Source organism: Ochotona curzoniae, unplaced genomic scaffold (assembly GCF_017591425.1).
Source record: "Ochotona curzoniae isolate NIBS_2020 unplaced genomic scaffold, NIBS_Ocur_1.0 contig_78, whole genome shotgun sequence".
NCBI classification, from domain to species: Eukaryota; Metazoa; Chordata; class Mammalia; order Lagomorpha; family Ochotonidae; genus Ochotona; species Ochotona curzoniae.
In genome coordinates this window covers 157,493-163,629 of record NW_024466559.1, presented here as the reverse complement: position 1 = coordinate 163,629, position 6,137 = coordinate 157,493, and the positions used below count along the sequence as shown (strand labels likewise).

General features: G+C 47.4%; 1 pseudogene; it reads left to right on the top strand.

Moving 5' to 3' along the window:
* The first annotated feature begins 590 nt into the window (after positions 1 to 590).
* Positions 591 to 5,451, top strand: LOC121164467 (annotated as a pseudogene).
* Positions 5,452 to 6,137: the final 686 nt, after the last annotated feature.

Genomic DNA, 6,137 nt, shown 5'->3' with positions numbered 1-6,137 from the left:
CTGAACCAATGTGTCCCATCTCGCCAAGGTGACAGAATCACCTTTTACTAGCCTAAATAACTTGGTAATTTTACAGTTCATTTGTTTATATGTAATTATGGTAAAATGCACGTTATACATCTTAATAAGAATACAGTTCAGGAGGGTTAAGTTGATTTCTTTGACGTCACTATATCTTTTAATTGTATGCTTTACTTTAAAAGCAAAAGGAACAGACCTGGAAAAGAAAGATGACCCTCTTCTTGCTTTAGTAAGCTTCTACATGCTGTTGACAAGGCCCACGTTCCTCCCACCCTGTCTCATTCATCCATTAAGGACTAGAGTTTCAGGACTGTTTACGTTGAGGACTCAGTGCTGAATATGGCAGTTATGTGGACATTTCTGAGTTTTTTACTTCTGAATTCCTTGCTTTAGCTCACATTCCCTGTCCTGGTCTTCTCTGCCCTTGTTGTCTGAGAACATCTTCTCAAGGTTTATATGAGATCGTATGTAATCTTTCAAAATCCATTTAGGCTTTCTAGACTGCAGTCTTGTTTCATTTTGTCTCATCTCTACCCCATGTTCTACCTCTGAGGGTCCCATTTCACGACATGCCCCCTTGTAGCACTGAGCTCACCTTCTCCAGATTGACATGTCTGGATGTCATCAGAAAAAGGGCTTGGTGTTACGTGGCAGAGACTGGAGGACCAATCATATCCTGCAAAAGAGTTTGAGAGAAGTCAGTAATTTCTCATATTTTACAACAAATATCCGGAGTTCAAACCCTCTGCCTGTATCATGCACATAATATCTACTGCTATATTTCTTTATATTCGTGCAGAGTTTGGCTGCCAGCTGCTCTTTATTTCTGTAATGTGGATAATCACTTTATAAACAAGTAATTGAGTCCCTCTAAAGTTAAAACCTTAGCAATAGGGCTAAGCTAATCATAAAGGATACTCTAACTATGCCTTAGAAAAGCTAAAAATGAGCACTCAATGTATAAAGGAGACCAAGTATACAAACCACCTGCTACACATGTTGAACTTTTGTGAAAGCAATGTGAGAAATGTAAGCAGCCAACACCTAAAAGTTCACAACGGAAATCACCATCTAAAAATTCGAGGGGTCAGTGTGGTGGCTCAATTGGCTAACCCTCCACCTGCAAGCACCAGCATCCTATAAGAGTATTAGTTCATGTCCCTGCTGCTCTGCTTCTAATTCAGCTCCTTGTTTACAGCCTTGGAAGACAGTGGAGAGTGGCTCACGTAGGAAACCTGGAAGACCTGGCTTTGGATTGGTTCAGCACTGGCCATTTGGGGAGTGTTGGTTTCTATCTTTTAGCCCGCCAACATTTCCATTTTCTGGGAATTTTCTAAACTGGTGAATCATGGAATAGTGATGTTCACTGCTCTGTGCTAAATGTCTGCAGGAGTGATTCGGAGATCAATGTGTTTATACCATCTCATGATAAAACTTCCACAATTCAGGATCTCAATATGAATCTAGCACTACTAATTATATATTATGATGTTCCTGCCAAAAGGAACCATGTAATCATGAAGCTCCAAACTAGTTGTGTGATGACCAGAAGCTTGGATGAGATTCTCAAGTTTTAGAATATCTTTTTTTTTTTAAAGATTTATTTTTATTATTTTTTTTTATTGGAAAGGCGGATATACAGAGAGGAGAGACAGAGAGGAAGATCTTCCATCCGATGATTCGCTCCCCAAGTGAGCGCAACGGCCCGATACTATGCCGATCCGAAGCCAGGAGCCTCTTCCGGGTCTCCCACGCGGGTGCAGGGTCCCAAAGCTTTGGGCTGTCCTCGACTGCTTTCCCAGGCCACAGGCAGGGAGCTGGAAGGGAAGCGGGGCTGCCGGGATTAGAACCGGCGCCCATATGGGATCCCGGACGTGCAAGGCGAGGACCTTTAACCACTTGCGCCACCGCGCCGGGCCCAAGTTTTAGAATATCTATTCACCAACTCCCATGATATTGTACAATCCTAAATGATCCTTTTAACGACCTTGGAATTAAGTGTGGAGAGGGGCTGATTATCTTTCAGTAAGGGAATTCACTTTCTGAATTCAGGGGAATAGAATCCGCACTGTAACATCAGCACTGACTCATCTGTGGCCATTTATGGAGACAAACATAAGAAGAAAACGGTTTTGCCATTGGAAGCCCTGAGGGAAAATTTGCTAGTCAGTAGATATGTCCTCCAAATCCTTCCAAAGATAACTTTATCTTTAAATATTGTGTATCCAATGGAATCAACACTTGTGGAATTGCAGTTGCAAGTGCAAGTTGCAACTGCAGGTGCAACTGCAAGAGCAAGTGCAGCCTTGCAACTGTGGGATCTGTGAGTTCTGAGACAAAGATGCCAAAAAAAAGCTCAACTCTTCACAACTATTACATCAGACAGCAGGTTGGTAATTCAGTCAGAGTTATATGTTTGTATTATAGGTGGTCACCAAGAACAACTCATCCACTGGTTCACTCCCCAAGCAGTCACAATGACTGGAGCTAAGCCTATCCAAAGTCAGGAGTCAGGAGCTTCTTCCAGGTCTCCCACGAGGGTGCAGGGCCCCAAGGCTTTGGGCCATCCTTGACTGCTTTACTAGGGATTGACAGGGAGATGGAAGGGAAGTGGTGCAGCTGGGGCGCAAAGTGGCACCCATATGGAGGACCGTGGTGCATGCAAGGCAAAGACTTTAGCTATTGGGACCACCATGCCGGGCCATGCCTCGGGACATGAGTTTTATAGTCTCTAAAAGAAGGCTGCATTATTTTCCCTGCAAAATGAAGCTAAGGAGTGACTTAGGGGCTGGAGGTATCAGGACTGTCCAGAGTTGTTCTCACCTGTCTTGTCTCTGCACACATTTGAACCACACATCACTGGTGGGCTGTAACCTATGGGTGTGTATTTGAATCATGGGAGACAACGACACCATTCAGCAGCTAAGCAGTGATTTGTTCTCTTCGTTCCACACCTGCCACAGTTTTCTGAAATTCCAAGGAGATTGAAATTATTATTAGGGGTCATAGTGCTGTGGGCAATGCTCAATAGTTTGCAATGCTGTTTTCAACAATGTATGTTTTTGGGATGGTTGGAAAGTAGACTGTGAACCCTGTACTACACTTTATATATCTGAGATTTAAAGGAAAATAGGGTTTGAGCATACCAAAATTATATCAGCTACAACCAACACAAGAAAACACAAAACACCAAATTAGAACCATGTACATCCCCATGTACAGTGGGGTCCTCATATTTGGTGTGTGCCCAGGATTCATCACTTTTTTCACTTATTTTAACCCAGAGCAGATCAACAAGACTTACCCTCCTTGAAAACAAAGGACATGATTCTACTTCCTCATTTTCTCCATCACTGGTTACAACGTGCTTTGTCACAATTCCATTTTAGGGTAGACTCTAACACAGGCACACTGATCAGGCAGGGGGGAGAACCTATCTGGAGCAAAGAAAACTGTTAAAGATACTCTTGTAGATGAAGAGTGTGAACGAGATGGGGGCAAAGGCAATATACAGACAGTGGAAACATCACCAGAATTTGCTCACAGAAAGGGGATCTGGAATGAACCAAGTACTTAGGAGTGCTTCCTATCATCCCACGTTCCCTATACGCACCATCAGGTTTGGGAATGCAGCTGTTTTAACTGTGAGTTCATCAGAAATATCCCAGTAGAAGAGAAACTTCCATTCCTGATTCTATTTATGAACCACGAAGTGTGGAGCGGGTAATTGGATTATAGATGAGTGGGGGTGGTTGGGAGTATAGAAGACAAATAGTGCTGTTAGGAGCAGTTGGATACATGATAGAGACAGAATAAGAAAGGGTAGGACAATAGGGCAGTGAGCAGGTGGCCTGGTAGGGGCAGAGGAAGAACTGGGTCTGGGTGAATTAAGGCTAGGTAGTATAAAACGGCTTCCTTTGTCAGGGGAGGAAAAAAAAATGGGGTAGACATGTAAAAGAGGTTAATTTGGGGAAGAAGGTGGGCTATAATCCAATGAGTCAGGAAAGACTTGGGTGAGGTTTGGAGGAGCAGGAGGTGGGTTCGGCTGGGACAGAGATACAGGAGAAGGAGGGTCAGGCTGGGATACAGGAGGATGCCAAGGCCGGGACAGAGGTACAACAGGCTTAGACGGAAGAACAGGACCATGGAAAGGGCAACGAGTGAGAAAAGGAGTGTGAGGCTTAGGAGGAGGAGCAGGAGGTGGGTCAGGCTGGGAAAAAGGTACACGGGGAGGATGAGGCTGGGAAAGAGAAGCAAGAGGAGGATGAGGCTGGGACACATGAGCAGGAGGAGGGTGAGACTGGGACACATGAGCAGGAGGAGGATGAGGCTGGGACACAGGAGCTGGAGGAGGATGAGGTTGGGACACAGGAGCAGAAGGATGAGGCTGGGACACAGGAGCAGAAGGATGAGGATGGGACACAGGAGCAGGAGGAGGGTGAGGCTGGGACACAGGAGCAGGAGGAGGATGAGTCTGGGGTGGAACACCAGGAGGAGGGTGAGGCTGAGGAACAGAATGGGTAGAAGAACGGCGAAGAGAACGAAAAAGAGGAGGATGCTTAGGAGCAGGACTATAAGGAGGATGAGGCTTCAACAGAGATGCAGGAGAAGGATGAGTTTTGGGCTGAGTCTGGGCCAGAGGAGCAGGAGGTTTAGAAGGAAGAACAGGGCCATGGAAAGGACGGCAATGAGAGTGAAACCGAGCATGAGGTTTAGGAGGAGGAGCAGGAGGAGGGTGAGGCTGGGACACAGCAGCAGGAGGAGGGTGAGGCTGGGACACAGGAGCAGGAGGAGGGTGAGGCTGGGACACAGGAGCAGGAGGAGGGTGAGGCTGGGACACAGCAACAGGAACAGGTTCAGGCTTTGGAAGAGGAGCAGGAGGCTTAGAAGGAAGAACAGGGCCATGGAAAGAACGGCAATGAGAGTGACATCGAGCAGGAGGTTTAGGAGCAGGAGGAGGGTGAGGCTGGGACACTGGAGCAGGAGGAGGGTGAGGCCGGGACACAGCAGCAGGAACAGATTCAGGCTTTGGAAGAGGAGCAGGAGGCTTAGAAGGAAGAACAGGGCCATGGAAAGAACGGCAATGAGAGTGACATCGAGCAGGAGGTTTAGGAGCAGGAGGAGGATGAGGCTGGGACACAGGAGCAGGAAGAGGGTGGGGCTGGGACACAGCAGCAGGAACAGATTCAGGCTTTGGAAGAAGAGCAGGAGGCTTAGAAGGAAGAACAGGGCCATGGAAAGGACGACAACGAAAAGGATGTGAGCGAAAAGGAGCATGAGGCTGAGGAGGAGGAGCAGGAGGAGGGTGAGGCTGGGACACAGGGGCAAGAGGACGGTGAGGCTGGGAGAGAGAAGCAGGAGGCTTAGATGGAAGAACAGGGCCATGGAAAGGAGACTGAACAGCAGTGTGAGGCTGAGGAGGAGGAGCAGGAGGCGGCTGAGGCTGGGACACAGCAGCAGGAGGAGGAGGGTCAGGCTGGAACAGAGGAACAGGAGTAGGGCAATCTGTTGCTAAAGGACCTGAGAGAGATTGAGATGTTGGGGGATAAGGAGGAGGAGTATGAGATTGGGGTAGAATGACAGGAGGAGGATGATGCAGATATAAAGGGTCAATAGAAAGATGACCCCGTGAAGAGGGGGCGCGACCATTAAGTTTTCGTAGAATAGATAAGAAATGTCTTTGACAGGAAGGTTTGGTAATGAGGTAAGGCTTTTGTGCAAGGAAAGCTAGAAGGCGCTCTCGGTATTCATGGCCGCAAGGAAAATCCAGTTGGAGTGGAGGGTTGGGACTAGGACAGGGTTTGTTTTTGGGACCAGGAGGAGGTTGGGGTTTGGTTTTAGGAGGAGCAGGAGAGGGTTTGTGTTTGGGACTAGCAGGAGGGAAAGCCTGGCTTTGAGGACAAGGATGAGGGTGAAATGTTTGTTTGGGAGCAGGAGGTGGGCAAGAATTATCTTTAAGATGTGAAGACGGACGTGGCTGGAGAGAAGAACAATTAGGGTAAGATTTCTGGGAACGAATGGCAGAGTGGGGCTGAAGTGAAGTTGCACCTGTCAGGTCAGGCTGGGGTGGAGGGCCAGGGGCACAGTGAGGTAGGTATGGAGTAGACGACAGAGGG